Genomic DNA, 24912 nt, shown 5'->3' with positions numbered 1-24912 from the left:
ATGAAGGCAAAAAGTGCCTTCAGTCTTCTACAAGCCAAGGAAGACCAAAGATTGACAGCTAATTATCAGAGGTAGGCAATAAGCATGGAACAGATTCTCCATCACCGTTCTCAGAAGGAACCAACACAGCAATACCTTGATGGTGGACTTCTAGCCTCCAGAAATGTGAGACAATGTATTACTGTTGTTTAGGCCTCCCACTCTGTAGTATTTTGTTATGGTAGCCCTAATAAGCTAGTACGGTATCTAAGAATGACTGGCACATAGTGGAGGTTCAACTGATGCCAGTGCATCAGTGACAGACTCGTGTGAACACATTAACGTAAGTAAAGGGATGTAGTAGTATATATTCTTGTGTAAAGGAATGTAGTAGTATATTAAGTGTTGCATCAAAATTTTCATAGCAATTTTGAGGGCTAGGATTCAAAATCTCTAATTTCCTGGAGGAGAAAGGAGAGCTAAACAGGAACCTGAGACCAAGGGAACTGAAATATTTGACAAGACTGTAGCAAAGCACTCATAATATAGGAATTCAGCTGTTCACTCAATTGACAGAATGAGCTTTGGACACAAGGAAGAATGAAAAATTTGTGTACTGGAATTAGGGTCACGTTAGTCTTTCACCATTTCTAGAGTGTCCGTCACATATTCAAGCATTTTGCTAGATACAGAGGGCACAAGAATAAACGACTCCTGGCTTTCATGTTCAAAAGCTAACAGCCTACTTGGGAGGAAGTCATAAAAATGTCATAAAAAATACCATTGGGATATAAAGTAGAAATGACTGGTAATAAGTAAAATAATTCTAGATAATAAGGATTCAGATGTGGCAGGAAACCGTATGTGTCTAATGTTACCAACTGTCAATATGAAGTTGTGCTGAGCCATTACAACACTTTACGGAGCTCCTTGCATCTTTTTTAGATAGAGCAACTTTGTTGTTTGGGCCAAACTGTCATCATTGGAATTGAATGAAGTCTGAGTGAGTAATTCATTACAATATCTGTTCTCCAGAGTTTGCTATGTACCTGACATCGAAGGCACAAGTGCTTTTGGTGGGTGATTTCTTTGTTTCTGCTGTCCAGCAGCATCTTTATTATAAGTGCAAACATTATTTATGCAGGTCTAGTTAGAATATTTTCAATGACCTTTCTTAAATATTCTACAAAGGTAGATACTACAAAAAACTTCCTTCCGTGGCACCCACCACAGAGATTAGTTGCATTTAATTCATAGCTATATAACAGAATTTGTCATAATATATTATGGTCAGTCATTTCTAGTTCTTTGTTTTTAAACACTGTGTACAATAAGGGGAAACAATTTACTTTTGAACTTCTAAATGTGTTATTTCTTTAACAGTCCAATATATTGCTTTGTGTGCAGGACCCACACCATGAAGTGCATCCTCCTGTTGTTGGGGAATAATACAAGAATAGGACAAAATCAAGGCAACAGAGGGTAGTATCAGGAGCATACAGTGTGATTCTTTTTGCACAGGGCCTGCCCTTGGTAGGATGTGGGCATGCATGTTGACATAGCATAAAGGAGCAGTCTAGCAGCCTACACAGTTCAGAGGTTCTACATACAGGTGGAGGTATGGTGATGGGCTTGGCAACAGGTCTTGAGGCTGGAGGCTCTGGAGGCTCAGGGACAGTACTTGGTTCTGGGCCATGTGATGAAAGTCTGAGATATGCTGCAGGTGGTGACAAAATGACTCCAGCTCTTGGGACTGGCAGAGGTGAAAAGACATGCACAATTACACAGACCAAGAAACAGGAGCAAAGAGTCATACCTCACAGGATCAGGACAAAAAAAATACAGAATACAGTTCAGATCCTCCCTAAAATAAAAGGATCTAGATGAGAGGGGTGGCAACAAGCTGGGGACAATAAGCAACAAAGCAACATGACTGCAATGGTGATGGTGACGATAATATACAGACTTCCTGAGCCAAAAGAGTCTAATATTCCTCCTGCCCTCCTTCCAGGGACTAAAAATGGCCTCAGCCAAATGGATGCCAGCAAAAACATCTGGTGAAAAGAGGTGTGAGGTTGCCAAAATCAAGGCAGTTTATGAAAAAAAAATGTACATATTTAGAAAGATGAGTAACATATAGTTTGCAAATTGAGTTTTAATGATGGAATTTTGAAAAGCTTCTGAAAAGTTTTTGATTCATGTTTAGCCAAATTAGTATAATCATGATTCATGTATGTAAGAGTGTTACCACCCCCTTTAAATATAGCTAACATATCTCATTTACATTTTATAGGGGAAAAAAAGATAATGGTGCAGGGTAGCAGATGTCATGCTACTGTCTCAAGAAACTCATTTCCTTTTCAGGCTAAATTCAACTACTAAAACTTTATAGTCAAGCATTAAAATGCCTGGGGAAACAAAGGTACTGGGCAAAGATCCTAGCAGATACTTCTGGAAGCATGAGAGGGCAGGTGATCTTGAGTCTAGAATAAAATGAAATCATGAGTATTAGATTTAGAACTAACTTTGAGTCATTAGGAAAACCAAAGAATCTCTATGTATTTGAAATAATAAGCAAATGTTTGATTAAAAGAGAAGATGTGAATAACTTTAATTGATTTTTAAAAACTGACTCAACGTTAGTTTATTTTAGGGCAGTGTTTCTCAAAGTGTGTTTATGGAACCAATGGCACCAATATCTCCTAAGAAATCTGTTAGATATGCAAACACTCAGGGCCTACTTCAGACCTGCTGGATCAGAAACTCTTAGTGTGGGCCTAGCCATCTGTGTTTTAACAAGCCCTACAGGTATAAAATTGCCACATTTAGCAAATAAATGTACAGTATACACAGTTGAATGGAATTTCAGATTAAAAAATGAATAATTTTTACTATGCCCCATGCGATATTTGGGACATATTTATACTAAAAAAAATACGCTGTTTATCTGAAATTCAAATTTAACTGGGCATGTTTCATTTTAGTTTACAACCTTATCCAGGCGACTCTGATACACGTTAAACAATGAGAATTTTAGGGTAAAAATAACAGCAATGTTAAAAAAAAAAAATAGTATTTCCTATGCCTATAGAGCAGATAATGCTGAAAGCATTAATGTCTGGTGCAGGCATCTGTCTTCATCTGTCTGGTAGAATGTTGAATTCGGTTTTAAAATATTTTTGTTTGGCCAAATGTATTTATTTGTTCTTTGTGTTTGGATTAATTGCCATATTTAAAATGTTGTGAAATTTCACATAAAATCATGATCTGGATCACATACCAGTATGGCAACAATTGAGACTTTTAACAAGTGGGTCCAGTGTTCCACAGTCCACACCACTCCCAATTGTGTCTCTACCATAAATCTAGACATTGCCTGTCATTTATATCTGCTATTGCACAATTTTAATTATCCCAGGTTGGGAATATATTACTTGCCTCTGTCCTCATAGTCATGTAAGTTTGCATCCGCTTTTCATTAAAGGTTTCCCCCTACATGTGGACTTTTTGGAATATGAAACATCTCAAAAGGAAGGTCTCACATGGGAAATGGGTATCATGTCTTTGGCTACATCCCCCAGAAAACAAGTTAGTAGAATTAGAAATCAGGGTTGTAATAGAGTTTAGCCTAAAACAACCAAGCTTGACTTACACAAGGACCAATTTAGAGGAAAAAAATATCGGGTTGCTTTTGTTTGTTTCATTTAAATTAAAAATATTGTTATTGATTTTCCAGGTAAAAATGCATATTCTAAATTTGATTATATGTTTTAGTAGTGAAAAGAATATCAATATAAAAACAGTGATTTCTAAGGACTAAAATGTTAACACTGCACAGTATTTAAGAAGCAAAACACAAAGGGTGATTTTCAATCTTTCACACTAAAACTTAATTTTGGGTGATATCTTGCATTTAGGGCATGTACATGCACCCTAAAGATTGTGACTTACTAATCATTTCTCTATACCAGCTTGAACTAACATGTGGGCATGTGGGCATGTAGAATCAGTAGCTCACGCTTTGTTGAAATTTGGTTCCTGGCGCACTCCAAGAATTGCTGTAGACACACTGTTTATGCACTGCTCCATTTATTTTAAGTAACTGGATAAGTACTGAAGAAAATTCACCTAGTTTGTACTTAATCCAACTTTATGCGTTGAAGATCTGAATTCTGCAAAGTTGCTTTTGATTCAAACTTTTGTAGCAATGTCCCTTTTACTATCTCAACAGCTTTCCCAGAATAAATCTTTCCCCTTACAAGCTAGGCTTGGAGAACATGTGCCAGGCTTTTGTGACATATGGGCCTGTCTACAGTAATTAATTCCTAGTTTGTCTGACCTAATTGCTCCATGTTGGCAACTCTTGCTACTTATTAAAGGCAACATTGTTAAATATAAACAGAATATTGCCAAAATAATGATTATTTTTTCAAAGCTGCACACGTTTCATAATTCCTCTACTGTACCAATTATTAAATTCTCTTTGTTCACTAAATATTTCCTAGCCTCTGATCTCAAATGCATTGCATGTTCCAATTTAATTTATCTTTTTAATTATATTGATGATTAGTTCTGTTCTAAATCTACTGTGGAACCAGAAATTAGATTCAATTTTCTTTTCCCACGCTTCTATATATCTATATATCTATTTATATCTACTTATATATTTATATATCTATATCTATATATCTATGTATCTATCTATATCTCCTATTTTATTCTCACCAGTCAGGAAAGTAGAAAACCCAAGTGCTTTCTATTTTTATGTAAAGTAGATTAGTGTTCCTCTCTGTTTGGTTGATGAGGAAGGGCATTTTGTCCACCTTGAACTCCCTCATTTCAAATTGGTATATGCATCTCAGATCCATCTGGACATTTTTCTCTATTCACTTGTATCTCCATTTAATCCAAACTCCAGAGCAGTGGCTTATAGTAAAATTTGGTTTGAGGCAGAGTAAACAATTCAGGCATTTACAAAGCTTGATAGTTGCTGCTTTGTCACAATTTACAACAGAGAAAAATCCCTGAGGGAATGAATTTTACCTATCACTCAGTAGATTTGTGAGACATTTTTACAGCAATTCCCTAGGTCTCATGTAGTATGTTATAGTATGCCCTTATTCTACATGCCTAATTCTAATGCTGTCCCTTATGCATTAAAATATGCCTTATATATAAACAGTAAAATAGTTATAAACTCACACTGTTCTCACTTCTGAATTCTAATATATTACGCTTTTGAAAAATCATATGGAATTTGTATAGCCTTCACAAAAATTTTCATCTAAAGCAATCAGTTACACTAGACAGGACCTCTCAATTTACGAAAAAAATCAGTCAGGGTATACAAAGGTATAGGTGCAGCAGTGGGAAGATAAAATAGAGCAGTATCTCCTTCTCTCTATCTCCCCCCTCCCCAGCATCATAAAACTGGAAGAGAAAAATATTTTTGAAACATTTTCACTTGAATTTGAATATTCTATAAATCTTGATGCCATGTGAATTTCTCACCCATTAAAAGCAATGGGTTCTGATCCTTCAGAGAAGAGACAGATACGTGCTAGAACAAGGAGTTATATCTCAGCTCTCGCTGTCAGATTTGATTTTGTAGCAAGACAGGAGGCTTCAAAAACAGGCCTTGTTAAGGGATGGAGGATGGAGATTCTAAATTCCTTTAGCCTGGACGATTTAGATCATATCAATAATTTTGTTTTCTTAAGTATAGGAAAACGGAAATAAAAACAAAAATAAACAAATGGGACCTACCTTACCCTGTCATCCCAAACCTGTGGAGACCGGTAGAGGGGCCTTTAGAAATGTCCAGTGAGCTCTGGCAAAACCCAGCCTTTCAGGCCTACATCTTTGGGTGTGTGTGTTCGGGCGGGGGAGGGAAATGGACGGTGTGCTCCTAGTAGAAACCTTGCAATAAGGCCACCGGGTGACTGTGCACAGTGGGGGCTGAGAGAAGCGATGCAAGCAGTGAGACAGTTACTGGGAGAGGAGGTATTTTTTAAAAGCTAAACGTCGGGCTTCCCTCGTGGCGCACTGGTTGTGAGTCCGCCTGCCGATGCAGGGGACACGGGTTTGTGCCCCGGTCCGGGAAGATCCCGCATGCCGCGGAGCGGCTAGTCCCGTGAGCAATAGCCGCTGAGCCTGTGCGTCCGGAGCCTGTGCTCCGCAACGGGAGAGGCCACAACAGTGAGAGGCCCGCGTACCTTAAAAAAAAAAAAAAAAAAAAAAGCTAAATGTCAAGGTCATGAGGCTTACCTTAAATTCTAGGACTTCGGAAGATCTCAAAGACCGCCCAGCACAAGCTTCAGAGGACCATGCACAGTGAAGTAAGTGCAGCTCAAATTAAGAAGCAGAAAGGCCAAGATTCAGCTCTTCTGTCCATTCACTCCCCTTGTGATGAGGACAGGTTTCAAAACATCCCACTTAGCCTTTGGGCACACCAGAAGCCAGTTGAACCTGCTAAGCTAAATTGGATACACTTGATGGTGAAGGGCACGGTGGGCCTCAGTCCTGGCTGGTGGCTGCGTGGAGGGGTGACGGAAGCGGCGTCACCAAACGTTGTCTGCCCTTGCTCCGGCCTGCCGTCACTGCCCCAGAGTCGGAGCTCCACAGTGACCGTGGGAGACAGCTCTCACTTGGACTGGGAGTCCAGGGGGTACTGGCCTCGCTGGGCTCAGGCTGAGCGATCCCATCATCCTCTGCGGGATGGCAGCTGACAAGGGCGACAGAGCTGGGGCTGAAGTGTCCCCAGAGAACTCGGATACTCGAGTGACAGGCATGACTGGCTGGTGAGGTTCAGCAGGCGAGGTTTGGGGGGAGTACCGTGGCTGGAAGCTTTGGGCGGCCTCAGGGGAGCGGTCGTCAGGCCCTGCCTTTGGCTGGTGCCCATTCTTGAGGACGCACGAGTCTGAGGAGTCTGAGGTCCTTCTTATCGCCCCACTGTCTTCCGCCATGACCACACTCAGGCCGCAGCCCATGAGCAAGAAGATGGCGTGGCTGGCGAAGTATGCAATTCCCAAGCAGGGCGCGCGGTCTCGGACCCCGGGGCCTGGGCGTTTGCCTGTCTGTGGTGGGCGTGCCTGACGCAGGGTGGGCCAGGCCACCAAGCCCAGCGCCTCCACACTGGGTGTCAAACGCCGGAGCTGCTCCTGCAGCCTCCAGCCGTCACGCAGCAGCTCGGCCACAGCGCTTGCGCGTTGACTTCTGACCCTGCGCAGCGCGGCCGCACGGGCACGTCCTCGTGCTGCACGCGCCCGGCGTTCCGAGCTTGCCTCTTCAGCTTCCGGATGTTCCATGACCAGCAGGGAACGCTGGTGGGAGAGCGGCGTACCATGGAGAGAGTCTACAGAGACCTATGTATGTAAGTATATTTATATGTTTCTATATTTACATTTATTATAGATATTATATATAACTTTTTTTTTTTTTTTTTTTTTTTTTTTTTTGCGGTGCTTGGGCCTCTCACTGCTGTGGCCTCTCCCCTTGCGGAGCAGAGGCTCCGGACGCGCAGGCTCAGCGGCCATGGCTCACGGGCCCAGCCGCTCCGCGGCATGTGGGATCTTCCCGGACCGGGGCACAAACCAGTGTCCCCTGCCTCGGCAGGCGGACTCTCAACCACTGCGCCACCAGGGAAGCCCTATAACATATTTTATATATAGCCCTTTGTTGAGCCGCGGCGGGAGTGTGGCCCAACAAAGGGCCGTATATATAATATATATATTTTATATATATATTTATATTATATATCAAATATATTCAATATAATATATATTAATATAATATGTTTTATATCATATGAAATATTATGTATAATATAAATCTATATATAAATATATTCTTTTATAAAATCTAGTGTCATCTCATGCTCCCTGATGCCCCTGTGGAACTTTCTGAAGCATTGATAGCCTGCTGGTAGGGCTACAACCTGGTACAACCATTTTGCAAAACAGTTTGTAGTAGTTACTAAAGTTGACGATTTGTATGTCCGTGTCCCAGTAATTTAATATCTGGTGATTTAGCCTACAGACCCGCGTGCCTGGGTGTACGAAATTATAATTCAAAGAGTTTCTAGCAGTGACGTTTATAATAGCACAAAATTGGAAAAGACATTGCCCACCCAACGTTAAAATTAAGTTTGATATGTTCAAACAATGGAAAATACTACAATTTACTTAAAAGTTATATTTGATATGTTCACACAGTGGGATACAATCCAGTAAAAAGAAAAGAAAAAATAATAGAGGTATGTGTGACAACGTGGATGGACTTTGCAATAGTATTATGGGCAAGAAGCAAAACCCAAGTGTTTACTTATGATTTGTGTAAATTTTAAAGGCAGGAAAAGCTAAGCTATAAATTATATTGTTTAGGAGTGTATATTTTGGTGTTATATCTGTACGGGAAAACAATAAATGAACTGCCACAGTGGTCCTGGTAGTGGTCACCTCTGGGAGTTGGAGGAGGAGGAGGTTTGTAGGGGTGCATAGAGGCTTCCAGGATGTTAGAAATGTTCTAATTTTGACCTGGGTGGTCGTTACATTGCTGTTTGCTTTATAATCATTCTTCACACAATTTGTTTATGTTTTACGCATGTTTCTGTAAATTTTTATTGGTTAAAATTAAAACAATTTTAAAGCTGGGGAGTTTTTCAGACACCACATAATTATCAAAGTATTCTTGTAGCAGAGGACTCACAGTGGGCTGACTGCTGGGGCTGGCACCCATGGTCCTCACAGCCTGACCTGAGGACGTTTCCCTGGACCAGGGAGGACTAAATGAGGCCAGATCAACCAGGAAGGACTGTCAGGCCCTGTCAAGACCAGGGAAAGAAAGACCATGAGTTGTACCAGCCACAGTCCTCCAGATGCCAGCCAAATCTACACTTGACAGGAGTTCAGCACCCATACCAGCCACCCCTTGGCAAAATGCAAAGATTATTTAGAGGACAGCATATTTGTGCATGGTTACCAGCTCCCTTTGTTACCATATTACCCTGCAAAACACTTGTACACTACCTTGGGGAAGAGCAGGGTAGAACTCTGAGCATTTTTATCTAAAGAGGCTAAGCATTTGCCTAAAAGGACTGTTTAAATGATTACAGCCACAGTGCTTACCCAGCTAGACTAAAATTCATGTGCTTTTTTTTTTTTCTACTACGCTGAAAAGTGTGAACTGTAAAGAAATTCTTATCAGTAACACACAAAATAAACTACATTTTCTTTGGACATCTAAATGCAGTAAATCTTTGAGTAAATCTTTGACCTAGCAATAAATATATGTGTATTTCTAAAGGAGAGTGGGGAGGAAAGAGACAGTCTGCATTGTTGTAAGTATTTCATTGGAACAACATTGGGATCCAATTTACTCAATAATTAATTGCTGTTGCAGATGATTCTCTCACCAACTTTGATTATCAAGGTTGTACAGCTCTTAAATTTGGTGTGGCAAAGTTTCCTATGTGTGCTTTGTTTCTTGAGCTATGGCCTCCATGCAGAACTATACTTGATTATAGTTAAACCTTGTATAAAGAACATCAAAATATGAATATGGACATTAACAGTTAACTGAAGTATTGATATTCCTTAATAACATAGTTAAATTGTGAAATTAAATAATGAAGCAACTAAAGATGCTTATGAGTCTTTGAGAAAAAATAAGACTGCTTTAATGATTTTGAAATCCCTTATGACATTCTTTTTGTTATTCTGTTTGACTCAATAATATCCTAATATTATAAAAAGTTATAAATAAAATTATGAATTACAATAGAAGCTTTCTATAACACATATGCTGATATACAGTGTAGCTGTAACACAATGAGATTAGCTGTGTGCATGGCTCATTCCAGAGCTCCTCTGAAACAAGAATCCCATTTAATACAGTGGGTTTTTTTAAACATTTTTATTGGAGTGTAATTGCTTTACAATGGTGTGTTAGTTTCTGCTGTATAACGTAGGGAATACATATACATATATCCCCATTTCTCCTCCCTCTTGTGTCTCCCTCACACCCTCCCTATCCCACCTTTGGATGCAAAGCACCGAGCTGATCTCCCTGTGCTATCTATTTTATATTTGGTAGTGTGTATATGTCCATGCCACTCTCTCACTTCGTCCCAGTTTACCTTGCCCCCTCTTTGTGTCCTCAAGTCCATTCTCTATGTCTGCGTCTTTATTCCTGTCCTGCCCCTAGGTTCTTCAGAACCATATATTTGTTTTTTTATATTCCATATATATGTGTTAGCATACTGTATTTGTTTTTCTCTTTCTGACTTAACTGCACTGTGTATGACAGCCTCTAGGTCGATCCACCGCACTACAAATAACTCAATTTCATTTCGTTTTATGGCCGAGTAATATTCCATTGTATATATGTGCCAAATCTTCTTTATCCATTCATCTGTCGATGGACTCTTAAGTTGCTTCCATGTCCTGGTTACTGTAAATAGAGCTGCAGTGAACATTGTGGTACATGACTCTTTTTGAATTCTGGTTTTCTCAGGGTATATGCCCAGTAGTGGGATTGCTGGGTTGTATGGTAGTTCTATCTTTAGATTTCTAAGGAACCTCCGTACTGTTCTCCATAGTGGCTGCATCAATTTACATTCCAAAAACAGTGCAAGTGGGTTCCCTTTTCTCCACACCCTCTCTGGCATTTATTATTTGTAGATTTTTTGATGGTGGCCATTCTGACTGGTGTGAGATGATACCTCATTGTGGTTTTGATTTGTGTTTCTCATCCTTTCCAACACTTATCTTTTTGATAATAGCAATCTTGAAAGGTGTGAGGTGGTGTCTCATTGTGGTTTTGATTTGCATTTCCCTGATGATTAATGATGTTGAGCATCTTTTCATGTGCCTGTTAGTCATCTGTATGTCTTCTTTGGCAAAATGCCTATTCAGGTCCTCTGCCCATTTTTAAATTGGGTTGTTTGTTTTTTGCTGTTGAATTGTATAAATTCTTTGTATATTTTAGATATTAATCCTTTATCAGATATATTGTTTACAAATATCTTTTGTCTTTCAGTAGAATGCCTTTTTCTTTTGTTGATAGTTTACTTTGAAAAAGCTTTTTAGTTTTATGTAGCCCTGTTTGTTTAATTTTTTATTTTGTTTTCCTTCCTTGAGGAGACATAGGCAAAATGATAGTGCTAAGACTGAAGTTAAAGAGCATACTGCCTACGTTTTCCTGTAGGAGTTTCGTGGTTTCAGGTCTCACCTTTAAGTCTTTAATACATTTTGAGTATTTTTTGTATATAATGTGAGAAAGTAGTTCAGTTTGATTCTTTTGCATGTTCTTATCCAGTTTTTCTAACACCATTTGAAGAGACTTTCTTCTCCCCCTTTGTATATACTTGCCTCCTTTGTCACAGATCAACTGACTCTAAATGTGTGGGTTTCTTTCTGGGCTCACCATTCTGTTCCATTGATCTGTGTGTCTGTTTTTTGCCAGTATCATAATGTTTTGATTACTAATAGCTTTGTTGTACAGTTTGAAATAAGGCAATATGATACCTGCAGCTTTTTCTTCTTTCTCAAGATTGTTTTGGCTACTTGGGATAGTTTGTTTCCATACAAATTTTAGAATTCTTCTAGTTCAGTGAAAAATGCATTTATAGTTTGATAGGGATTGCACTGAAACCGTAGATTGCCTTGGGGAGTATGGTCATTTCAACAATGTTAGTTTTTTCACTCCATGAGCACAGTATATTTTTCCATTTGTATTTTCTTCAGTTCCTTTCATCAGTGTTTTATAGTTTTCAGAGTATAGATCTTTTACCTCCTTAGATTTATTCCTAGGTATTTTAGTCTTTTTGATGTAATTGTAAATGGGCTTGTTTTCTTAATTTCTCTTTCTGATAGTTCTTTGTTGGTATATAGAAACACAACAAATTTCTATGTATTAATTTTGTATCCTGAAACTTTACTGAATTTTTTATCTAATTCTAATCAGTTCTAATCGTTTTTGGTGGTGTCTGTTGAATCTGATGTCTGATTCCTCTCACAGGCAATTTCTGTGGCCTACTTTTTTCCTGTATCTGAATCATGTGTGGCATGTCTCATATATTTTTTTGTTAAATACTAGCCATTTTACATTATATATTGTAGCAACTCTGGGTGATGATTTTCCTCCCTACTCTCTGGGGATGTTTTGGTGGTTGTTTGTATCCTTATTTGTTTTGTGACTTGACTAGGCTACTTGGTAAAGTCTATTCCCCTTGCACCATCAAGCCTTTTGCATCAGTCCTCTGAGGCCATAGCTTTGGGCATGTGGCCCATGCCTAGGATAACAGTGGTTTTACCAGGGCTCTCTTTGATTGTCTTTCTCTGATCTCTCTGATAAGCCATCTACTTCCTTTGGTATTACATGCTGCTCATTAGGCTTTATTAATTACTGGCTGATTTCTCTATTATTTTCAGCATCACCCTAGAGCATAAATTGCTCAGCAGTCTGGTCCAATTAATTTGGACAGTGTTAACTTTTAAGACAACCTTTAAGATTTTTTGCTGTCCCTGGGAGGGCTCTTTTCAACTGTTTCTATCCATGATTCTTTCTGGAAAATTAGGTGGCCAATGGTTTAGCATGTTACTCTTAATTAAGGAAAGTTATTATTTTTGAGAGCACCCTTCAGCTTGATCGCTAGTTCAAATGAGGAACCTAAGTCACTCCTTTAGATAGTTTCAGAGCTCTCTTCCTTACGGACTGCCTCTTACCCTGGGAAATCTCTGAGCCACTACTCTGGGTTCTGCGTGAGGCAGTAACCTCTGGTTTTCTTGACTTGCCTCTTCCAGAATGGAGCTCTGCTCTAAGAAGGAGCTGGGCTTAGCGCCATAGGGGCTTCAGTATTCTCAGCTTGCTGAGGGTAGAGCCTCTGTCCTATGAATAGGAACTGAGTTGAAAAGGAGCCCCTCAATTATTAGCTGGCCCTCACCAGCAATTAGCCATTTCAACTTGCAGTTGAAGTGGATGAGAAATACTGATGGCTTATACCTTCTGGTGAAATATGGTAAAACTTGATTGGGTAAAACTTGAAATATGGTAAAACTTGAAATATGGTAAAACTTGATTGGGAGCTGAGGGAAGGCTTATACCTTCTGGTGAAATATGGTAAAACTTGATTGGGAGCTGAGGGAGAAGGGAACCCCATCTTTTAGCCACACCTACCTGTAGTGGAGCTTTCATCAAACTGAGTTTGGTGGGTGGAGAGAAGCAGTGAATCATGACTCAAATGCCACAGTCTCTCATTGTTCTTACTGAGAAAAGTAAAAACTCACTTTATTCTTTTTTTTTAAAATATTTTTATTTATTTATTTATTTATTTTGGCTGTGCCAGGTCTTAGTCGCGGTATGTGGGATCTTTGTTGCGGCATGCGAGGATATAATTCCTCGACCAGGGATCAAACCTAGACCCCCTGCGTTGGGACCAGTGCAGAGTCTTACCCACCAGTCCAGTTTTATATGGTTTTATAGTTTTCATTAGCTTTGCTTATTTCACTGAGGAGTGGGTCTGCAGGGCTCTTCACCTTGTTATCTTGAAAATGGAGCCCCTATAATCTCATTCTTTAAAATTTTATTTTCTTTTTTTTTATTACAAGGAAATATGAGGTGAATGTGAGGTATACAAATATGTTCAGTTTGTCGTCTTGATCTAATCCCTTTCATCTCTTTTTAAACATTCCTCTCTTCTTTCCAGGTCTCCTTTCTTGCCCAGGTATGAGAAATTGACTTGTACAGTCCTGTTACTAGCACTTGAGAGAACCTGGTCCAGAAGCTCTCTTAGTAAACTTGATTTCAAATTCAGCCTTCTCTACTAACTAGTTGTTTGACTTTAACATCATATGGGCTCTTTGAATTTCTGTTCCTTCGCCTGTAATAAAAAAGGAAAGAACACCTACCATGTGTTGTTGTCATTAGAGATAATGTAAAATGTTTATCTAAATATCACTTTTAAAGAATCCAGATTATCTCATCTTAATTATGGGAAATATAAGAAAGAATGTGCAAAATTATTTTAGCTTCATTATCTAATAAGCTTCAAACTACTTTTGAATTTTAAAAAAAGTCATCTTGGGCTTCCCTGGTGGCTCAGTGGTTGAGAGTCCGACTGCCGATGCAGGGGACACGGGTTTGTGCCCCGGTCTGGGAAAGATCCCACATGCCGCGGAGCGGCTGGGCCCGTGAGACATGGCCGTTGAGCCTGGGCGTCCGGAGCCTGTGCTCTGCAACGGGAGAGGCCACAACAGTGAGAGGCCCACGTACCCAAAAAAAAAAAAAAAGTCATCTACACCCAGAGCAATTACTGCTTCATTAAAAATGTTTCAAAAGAATGCAATCAAACCTATTTTTTTATTTTTGATTAATCTCTACAGTGCCTTGAATTCTCATGTAAGAAGCATTTAAGAGCTCATGACTGGGAAAAATAATTTTGTTTTTCATATGAACACTCTCAGATATTTTGGTGCTGTTTTGTATATAGGTTTAGACAAAGCAGAATGACTTTAAAATTCTAGTACCGGAGGGTTTCATTTCAGAAACCATTACTGTTTAATCCCACAGTGACTGATTCCTGTATCTGGAGTGCTTGATTTAATTTAAAGGTCTATAACTTCAGCGATTTCCATACTGTTAAGAAATGCCATATTATTGTATTTAAATTTTACTGATTATTACCCCATCTGTTTGAAATTGGTAAAAATTTATACATGGATTGAGTGAAAATTTACCTTTCCTATTTTTTTTTTTGAAGTGAGTTTTCTAAACGTTTGTCAAAGCGTTGAGAACCCTACAAAAGTAGGTAGTCAATTGCTATATTTAATAAATTGCTGTATTTAATAAACATGCTCCTAGATGAGGGAAGCATTTGATAAGCAGGGATTTGCTGTACATTTAGACAAGTGACAAATAAATAACACATTTCTAAAAATTTAGAGTATGGGAAAGGCCTTCAGGACCTTGCTTAGCAATACCTTCTTACATCAATTGGTGTCTGAGGGCTTGAAATTGCCCCATTATTTAGACATTTATGTGGTTTTTAAATGGTGCATCAATAAATCTTTGCAGACTTTTTGAGGCCTCTTAGTGATGGAAATTGGTGGTTTTGAAGTGGGAGGTGTTGTCTGTAAAAAATTCCAGGAATTCATCCTGCTTCAATTGTTGAGCTTTTATTGATTTTTACATATGGATTTCTATATAATGCTTCATTCATTCAAACAAAGGGTCCTGTGGTGGTTAATTATATGTCCATTTGATTAGACCTCAGTAACCAGATATTTGGTTAAACACCAGTCTGGATATTGCTGTGAAGTATTTTTAAGATGAGATTAACAGTAGAATCAGTAGCTTCCTCTCAATAATGTGGGTGAGCCTTATCCAATGAATCGAAGGCCTTAAAAGAAAACAGACTGAGTAGAGTTCCTCGTGCTATACAGTAGGTCCTTACATGGGAAAATAATCTTAAAGAGTAGATATATGTATGTATATGTATAACTGATTCACTTTGCTCTATAGCAGGAAGTAACACAACATTGTAAATCAACTAAATTAAATTTAAAAATTTAATTCAGACTGAGGACTCTGAGGAAGAGTTTTGCTTCCTGACTAGCGGATTTTAGATTTGCTGGCCTTCACAATCACATGAACCAATTCCTTAAAATAAATTCCTCTCTGTCTCTCTCTCTCTTTCCCCCTCCCTACACACACACACACACACACACACACACACACACACACACACACACACACACACACACACACACACACACACACACCTTACTGGTTTTGTTTCTCTGGAAAACCCTTACTGATACAAATACAAGTCTATGTTAAAAATCTTGACTTGGTTCAATCCCCTCTTTTTCCAAGAAAGTCTTATTAAAACACTGATTGCTAAGTTTCACTTCCTCCCTGTTAGAATTTCTGGCTCACTATATTCATGGTAGGACCCCCAAATTTGCCTTTAATTTCTAACAAGTTTCCAGGTGATGCCGACCCTGCTAGTTTAGAGACCACACTTGAGAACAGCTCCTCTAGATCACAGTGTAAAATGTTGGAAAGTGATGAAGGAGCTGCAATATACTAGAAATTTTTTTAAAATCATTAAATAAATTATTTGATATGGTCCCTTTCTTGGCCTCTTGACTGGGATGTACTGAAATTTTACTCCATATTCCTGGGTCTCAGATTTCTTATTAATAAAATAAGGACTTTGGAGCAAATGATATTTGATGTTCCTCCTAGTTATAATTTATGGGATTTTATAAATACTGCTACTCCTTGTGAGAATTAAAGAAAAACACTTAAGAAAATAAATTCTGGAATTGTCTGCCTGTAACAGTGAGGAATGATTTGGCAGCAGGTAACTGTGAACTTTGCAAGTAACTGTGATTTGAGTAAATTGTTTTCTCACATGAAAAATGTCTGAAAGTAGATGACTCATTATTGTTTCCATGATTGCAGGTTGGGTTCTCTGGAACAGAGTCTGAGATGCAGTTTGGGTTATAAAATGCTTAGTAGGGATCAACACCTATGAGGAGAAGTGGGAGCAAGCAGGATTGGACAGATAAAAACTGAAATGCATACCCGATAAAACCTCAGCCATTCTGGCAGGGAGCTCTAGAGTGAACGTTGCCTAGCAGAGGGTCTTGTGTTGGCCTGAAACAGTCGGGTCTGTCTCAGGGTATAAGCTCTATGTCACTCTGTCACTGGAAGAGTGTGACCTCGGCCTAGTAGCTCTCAGCAGCTGAGTTAGACCCTGAAGAGCTGATGTTTGGATGCTGTCTGCTGATCCCACTCTCCACACCTAGCAGCCATTTCTTCCTTAAAGGGAGTTGTGTGTGGTACATCTTTTGTCTACCACACCTATCAAGACAAGGCCTCTCTGGCTCTCCTTACCTTTCTCTCATGTTCAGAAAATGGCTCCTGCAGTTGCAAATATTACATGCCACTCAAAGCATCAAGGGAGGGGAGAAGCAGTGATGTCCATCTCTTTTATCAGGAAATAAAAAGCTTCCTAGAAACCATTGAGCAGATTTTGCTTATACTTCACTTACCAAAAAGTTATCACATGACTAGATCTGTAGAGGTTGGAAAGGTGACTAGTTAGTGTCTTTATTGTCTACAGTGGAGAAATAAAAGGGAAAGATGGTTGGGATGGATGTGGGATTCCTTGAAGGTCTTTGTCACTCATTTTACTAATCACCTAAAATATCTCCTAGTTACTCTTCTCGGTACTATGTGTTAAATCCCACAAAGATGTGCAGAATCAGTACGGTTATTCCCTATTCCCAGGTAAAAGCCCGAAAACTAAATTCTTGCTTTTTCTTATGCTTTTTGTTTACATTTTCCTCAGTCATTGTCATGGAATCCAGAATTAACAGTCTTAGACTTTAAAGAATTTACTGGAGCAGCAGAAAAGAATGTTTTCTGGCAATGTATATAGAGTACAGTTTTACTAAGAACATGTACATGCTCCAATTGGGGAAAAATAGCATTTACTAAACTTAGTATTTTTATTTTTATTTCTCCTTTACAGTCCAAATAAGTTTTCTTTTCTTTGCTGAGAAAATGTGGGCAGGCAATTCACAAATGTGTCATGAACTGAAGGATACAGGGGCTGTAATTTGCATCAAAGCCAAATCAACGGGACTCCTGTCATCTCCTTTTCAAAGCAATATTATCCCAAGGGATGTGCTATTTCACTGTAAACCAAGGAATTCATGCTCAAACATGCAGTTGCCAGCTCACAATTTAACATAAAAAGTCTTAAGGAGAAAGCAAGAAAGTAGGTGGGAAAGAAGCCCTACCATTCTCAGGAATCTCTCCTGTTCTTAAGTATCAGGCATTGTGCTAAAAAATAAATGAAGATGAGTAATGACTTAGTGAATTGCAATAATGCATATTGTCTACAGGTGGATAAATCATAACTAAAAGTAAGGACCATGCTTTCACAGTTGCTGAACTGGATAGGAAGAAGGAAGAACCTAATTATCTTATTTCTATAGCTTGTCTGATTGAAATTTAGCTATATTCAAACTCACTTTCCTGTAAATTTATTTCTGGGGTCAATGATTTTGACCTAGGATTTGAATTTTTTTTTTCAAAAATATTTAAAAATTATATAGAACAGCAGAATAATGTCAGAGTTGTAATGTAATATCAGAGTTATTGTAATAACTATGTTTTAACAGCAGTGTATAACTTCTCAAAATAATTTAGATAACTGCTTTTCATGGGTGCTTTTAGAAATTGTTAGAAAAATAAATACTTTGATGTATTGGAGAAGAATATACTGTTTCATAGTGAAATTGTAAAATCTCTCTGCAACTTTAACAACCAGAATAGCCCAGTCAATGAGCACCTTTGAATGAACTGCCTTTCAGGAGATAAAATAAGCAGTGGTTTTTTAAAAAACTTGTTTTTTTAAATAAAAACAGTAAAGGGCTCTAAAAATAATGAAACAATCAACTGCAAAAGCTAATTCAATTGAGTCCCAACTAGGTATGACACATTTTACACATATTATCTCATGTATAAAAGAAATATATAAAGGAATCATAAAAAGTAAGTTGTTTGTGAATAACTTTCCATACAATATTATTTATCCTTTTAAGCCATTCCTTAACTATTTTATTTTTCAATAAAAATTCCACAGAAGCAATTTAATCACTTATAGAAAGGTTTCAAACATATAGTCTCTTGAATGAACTGCATTTCAGGAGACAAAATAAGCAGTGGTTTAAAAAACTTGTTATTTTAAATAAAAACAGTAGAGGGCTCTAAAAATGATGAAACAATCAGCTGCAAAAGCTAATTCAATTGAGTCCCAACTAGGTATGACACATTTTACACACATTATCTCATGTATAAAAGAAATATGGAAGCTATGAATAAAGGAATCATAAAAAGCAAATTATTTATGAATAACTTTCCACACAATATTATTTATCCTTTTAAGCCATTCCTTAACTATTTTATTTTTTTATTACTTTTCAATAAAAATTCCAAAGAGGCAATTTAATCACTTACAGAAAGATTTCAAACATACGTTATTTCTTTAGGGAATAGTATTCTCTATCTTGTTTCAATATTGATTTATGCGTTAATTTTTTTCTGCCATGGAACATCAGTGGATATATTTTTCAAGTGGCTATATTTCTAAATTATATTAAAATAGAATTTGTCTACTTTCTTAATTAAAGTTCCAGGAGATATTTTTCACAGGAATATACATATAATTTTTAAAATCCTTCTTAATGCTACTAAAAATTATTGCATTATTTTCCTAATGAACTACTATCACCAAGGCTCCATGTTAATAGAACTGTATTAATTCTGACTCAGAATTTTGTACACATATTTCACTCGGGTAATTTTGTAAATAGAGGATAAATTTACTCAATATGGAAAATATATATTGAATGTTATTTTTAAGCTGCAGTTATAAATTTGGTAATTAATAAGATGGAATCAATTGATTATATTTAATGTTTAGCAACATCCCTCTCCCCTACTGTAGATGATTAGGGAACAACAAGATGGCTGAACATCTGAATTGCTTATTTTATCTTTCTTCAGAGTTCCCAAAGGTATATATTAAAACACAGAAATGACAATTTTAGAACCATAAACACATACAGAACCCAAGATAAGTCCTTGTGGAAGGAATTAATGGCAGTGTAACCAGAGTTGTAATGTTAAATATTTCTGCAGTATGAGAGGCAGCATAATGTTATCATGAGGAACACAGACTCAGAGCAAGACTGCCTGAGACAAAGCTGGGCTCCACTCACCATCTGCATGCCTGTAGGCAAGTTGGTGCCTCTCTATCAATGTGGAACATTACCATAATATACTTACTATTAATACACTACTGACTTAAAGCATTAACGTAACTTCCCAAGGGACCTATTTTATTAATAAGAGCCCAGTTTTAACCCAAGGAAAATTGAGTTCAAATAATAAAGGATGGTTAACTATTTCAAAGTGTGCAAATAATTTTTAATTTTATGATATTAATATGAGTCTGGAGTAATTCACGTATTTGAATCTCTTATTTCTATTCTTCAAAATTCATCTCTTCTGTCTCTTCTCTCTTTTAGCTGTAGTTTGACACAGAGACAGGACGAAAAGAAAATGCATACTCCTAGAACATTTCCTAGAAACAGTATAAGTCCTGTGAACATCATACAATAACTTTAAATTGGAAGATTAAGAAAAATATCTCAACTACAAAAACTAAAGGCTAGTCCTATTCTGTTTTTATTTCCTAGGGTAAAAATCAGAAATATTAGGATTATATACAAAATATATATAAAATGAAAAACCAAATGCATCCTTTCTCTCATTTTCCCCTACCCTTTTTTTTATTTCTCTTACACATAATACCTCTATTAAACTAAAAAGATGTTTTGTCAGTTTTTATTTTTCATCAAGCACTCTCAGTTAGCATGTGACACAACAAAAAGCATTGTCAGATGATATTAAAGATAGGCAACATTCTAAATGGACACAAATTGAACGATTTAATTATCTGCCACCAGTATTATCAGTGTACCTCTGTTGCGCTTCTCCATTTTATAGGAAACAGCTGCCTAGCCAGTTATTCCTATTTGTGGAAACTCAAGACCTAGTTTCATTAACAGCATAGTTACTGGACAACAGAAATAGATCCTTTTTCTAGTTTATGAGGTAAACCCTAAAAAAACTTATTCAATTAATCATGGAGGGATTTAAGTAAAATCAGTGTATTTTAGAAAATGATTTAATGTTAAAGGGTATAGAGCAGGGACTCAGGTTAGTTTTAACTAAGTGTACTTATCTATTTGCCTTCTCTTATAGAAATGAGAGAAACAAAGATAAATAGATGTATTAGCTGTAAAAATCTGTGGCTCAAGGAAGTAAGTTGATTGTGCTAGGGAAATGAAACAGTTTTTACATTGAGTAAGAATTGCACTTATATGTGTGGGTGTATACATACACACATGTATAAAATCACAGCACTATATAATTACAACTTCACTGTGGGAGTTAGCTGTAAGAACTATGGGGTCTTTGAAACCCTGAGATCGGCATTGAGATAAATAATATTCTGAAGAAGAAACAATTAGAAAATACTGTTTGATCTTACACTGTAGAAGAACTACGGTGTTGGGTGGGAGAAACTATACCTGATTTTAAAGTTTTTACATCGATTGACATATGTATATCCTCAAGGCTCCCACACACAGTTATCTTATAAATCTCTTTTGGTCTTAAAATTTCTGTTCTGAGAGATAAGTGAGCATGAGGGAGGAAGAGAGAAACTTCAAATACCTTAGTTCTACTGTCACCTTTAGTAACCTTTCTATTTTCTTACTCAAAGCCTTTTGCATTTAGCAAGAGGTCACTTACAGAGGTAGAAAAACACTTATTTTCTCTGAGACTCAATTAATTGTTTTGCTCAGTGATGAGGTTAGATCTTCTCTTAGTCCCTTTTATCTCTAAACTTTATGATTAAAACGCAGAATAGAAAATTACCACAAATTCGGAATGTCTTAGAGACACACTTGCAGATATCAATACTAAAACTTAACCTGGAGAGAATAAAAAGGGAGAGAAAGACTGAAATCTGTGTGCATGGAAGTCTTGGGGGGGTGAATGAAAAAGTCATTGCTATTGAATTCTCCTTTTCTTATATTCAAACTAGCAAGACATAAGTATATTTCAAGGGATTTCAAGACTGACTGGAACTTAAATAATATCCATATGGACTCATTCATGTTATGAGGGAGAAAACTATAACTGAGGGAGGAAAAATGGATTAAAACATGGTCTTATCACTAACTTTTTCATTAATTCATTTTTCATTCATTTAAATAAACGTTTACTAAACACTTTTGCATGGAACACTATGTTAAGCACTAGAGAACAATACAAATACATTATTGTCCCTGCCCTCAAGAGTATTTTATGTTCTTGGAAGAAAAAAAGCAAATTTCCCACAGCAAATGACTCATAATTAAAGAGAAAGTTGTTCATAATTAAAACTGTTCTTTGATTTAAAAAAATCCATTAACATGAGAGATCATTGTAAGCACACCAATTTTAGAAAGCATAAAAGTAGTTTAAAATGTTCCAACAAAGAACAGTCCAGCCCCACATGGCTTCCATAGTGAGTTCTCCCTAACATTTAAGGAAATAAATACCAATTTTATACAAACTCTTTCAGAAAATAGAAGAGGAGGAAATTAATTTCCAACTCATTTCATGAGGTCACTATCAGTCTAATGCCAAAACTAGACAAATACATTTGAAGAAATAAATGCTATAGACCAATATCTTTTTATGAATTGGCACACAAAAATCCTCAACAAAATATTAGCAAAATCAAATCCAGTAACATTGTAAAAGCCAGTGCATCATAACCAAGTTGGACTTACCTCAATAATGTAAGATTGGTTTAACATTCAAAATTCAATCAGCGTAATTTGCCATATTCACAATATAAAGAAGAAAATATGATCATTTCAATAGATGCAGAAGTATATTTGACGAAATTCAGCACCAAATCATTTTTAAAACTTTTAGCCACATACAAAAAGAGAAATTCCACAAACTTCTAAGGGCCATTTATAGGAAACCTACAGCTAACCTCATATTTAAGTGTGAATATTTGATATTTTCTCCCTAGGATTAGGAATAAAGCAAGGATGTCTGCCCTCCCTGTTACCATTCAACCTTAATATTGCAGGTCCTAGCTATTGCTGTAATGAAATTAATAGCATAAAAGGCATAATGATTGACAAGAAATATGTAAAAAATATTTATATTTCCATAAGACGTGATTGTTTACATAGGAAATCCTCAAGGACTCTACAAAACAACTACTGAAAATAATACGTTAGTTTTGCAAAGTGGCAGGGTACAAGGTTAATATATAAAACTTTTGTATTTTTGTATTTTTATATAACAAAGGAAAACAATTGGAAAATTAAAGAATATTCCATTTATAATAGTGCCAAAATGTAAAAGAACTCGTAATTAATTTAACAAAAGATAAGCAAGGCTATATACACTGAAAACTATAGCATATTGTTGATAAAAAGTAAAGAAGACCGAAATAGAGATATTTACTATGTTCATGGATTGGAAGAGTTAACATTGTTAACATGTTAATTTTGTTTAAATTGACCTATAGAATTAATCCAATCTCAATCAAAATCTTAGAGCCTTTTTTGGCAGAAATTAATAAGTTGATTTGAAAATTTATGTGAAAATGCAAACAATTCAGAAGAACCAAAGTAATTTTTAAAAAGAACAAAGAAGACATACATTACATGAGTTGAAGACTTGCTATGAAGTTACAGTAATCAAGACAGCATGGTCCTGGTGAAAGAATAGATCTATCAAATGGTTAATAGAACAGAATAGTGAATCCAGAAAAAAACCTGTACATACATGCTCAATTGATATTTGCCGAAGGTACCAAAGCAATTCAGTGGGTGAAAGAAAATCTGTAACAGTGTTGGAACAACTGGATATCCCTGCAGAAAAAGTAAACATAACCTTAACATACACAATACACAAAAGTTAACTTGAAATGCCTCATAATTGTAGTGGTAAAAATATAAAACAGCAGGAAAAATATTTGAAAATTTGGGTTAACCATTGTTTTCTTAGAACATAAAAGGCATAAACCACAAAGGAAAAAAATGAAAAATTTGACTTCATGAAAATTGACATATAGCTCTTCGAAAGACACCTTAAGAAAACAAAAAGGCAAGCCATATGAATGTGAGGATAGATATACACAGCAGCAAGTAATTGGAAAGTGATTCACCATAGTGCCAAAAACAATATAATTTGAATAAATATATGGTATGAGGAATAATTTATAATTCAATAATAACAATTAAGCCAATGATAATGGACATAAAGATTTGAACAGAGTTTACAAAGGAAAATATTTGGCCAATAGGCTCATCAGAAGATACTTAGCATAAGGTCGTAAAGGTCATTTATGTAAATCATAAAGAGTTATCGGCGGCGGAGGAGGCGGCGGGCGCCGCGGGAGCTCGGCAAGTGGCTGCAGTGCGGTCAGGCGCGTCGGGGCACGCGATGCAGCCGCCGCCGCCTCCTCGCCGGCCGGGCTGAGCCGCCGCTGGAACCGCGAACCGAGCAGCTGCCGGGCGCGCCAGCAGCGCGGGAGAATGGGCTGCGGCGGGAACTGGGCGGATGCCATTGAGCCCCGCTACTAGGAGAGCTGGGCTTGCGGGACGGAGTCCACATGGCTCACCTACACCGACTTGGACGCGCCGCCCGGGGCAGCGGCCCTGAGGCGGGCGGCCTGCACGCAGGTGTGCTGGAAGATGGCGTGCCCGGATCGACAGCCCCAAGTGGAATATCCAACCCAGAGAAGATGAGCTGTGGGACCTAGTGCTCAAATCCCCAGGGCTTCAGCTTAGGCCCCCTGACCCAGAAACAGAATGGCCTCCAGACCACAGAGGCTAAAAGAGCGGACGTCTGCAAAAGAAGTCACCGTTAATGTCGCAGACAGCATCCAACAAGTGGTCAGAAGTCGAAGAATCACAAAGAACTGTGGCAACTAGCAGAGTGTTCAACCAGTTGAAGGGCAGAGGGACGACTTTGGTGCCCTTCACATCCTGGACCCCATTGCAGAACCTTGAAGACGTGGGTGGCCCTTACTGTGTGGGAATGCTGCCAAGTGCCTTGGGAGACTGTCTTAGCCTGTTGGGATGTTCTCAGCCTCCTATTTATCACTTGACTGTATTGGCACAATACTCCCACAAGGTAATAGACTGCAAATGTATGTTCAGTTCGCTTCTTGCAACTCCTGCAGTGTGGTCTGATGGAAAAGTGGCGAGCAAAAGCCATGGGCCAGTTTAGGAAACGGAAGAGTAGAAGGGGTAGGTTCCTGGCTGAAAG

The 24912-nt window shown here is 37.7% G+C and overlaps 1 pseudogene across 1 annotated transcript; it reads left to right on the top strand.

Moving 5' to 3' along the window:
• Positions 1 to 24176: 24176 nt before the first annotated feature.
• On the top strand, positions 24177 to 24575 carry LOC309821711 (brain and acute leukemia cytoplasmic protein-like; annotated as a pseudogene). The gene has a single exon. The product of its transcript is annotated as a brain and acute leukemia cytoplasmic protein-like (transcript).
• Positions 24576 to 24912: the final 337 nt, after the last annotated feature.

This window comes from Grampus griseus, assembly GCF_964374135.1.
Source record: "Grampus griseus genome assembly, chromosome: 4".
NCBI lineage: Eukaryota > Metazoa > Chordata > Mammalia > Artiodactyla > Delphinidae > Grampus > Grampus griseus.
Note: the sequence above shows the minus strand (reverse complement) of the source record. Positions and strands in the feature narration are given on the sequence as shown.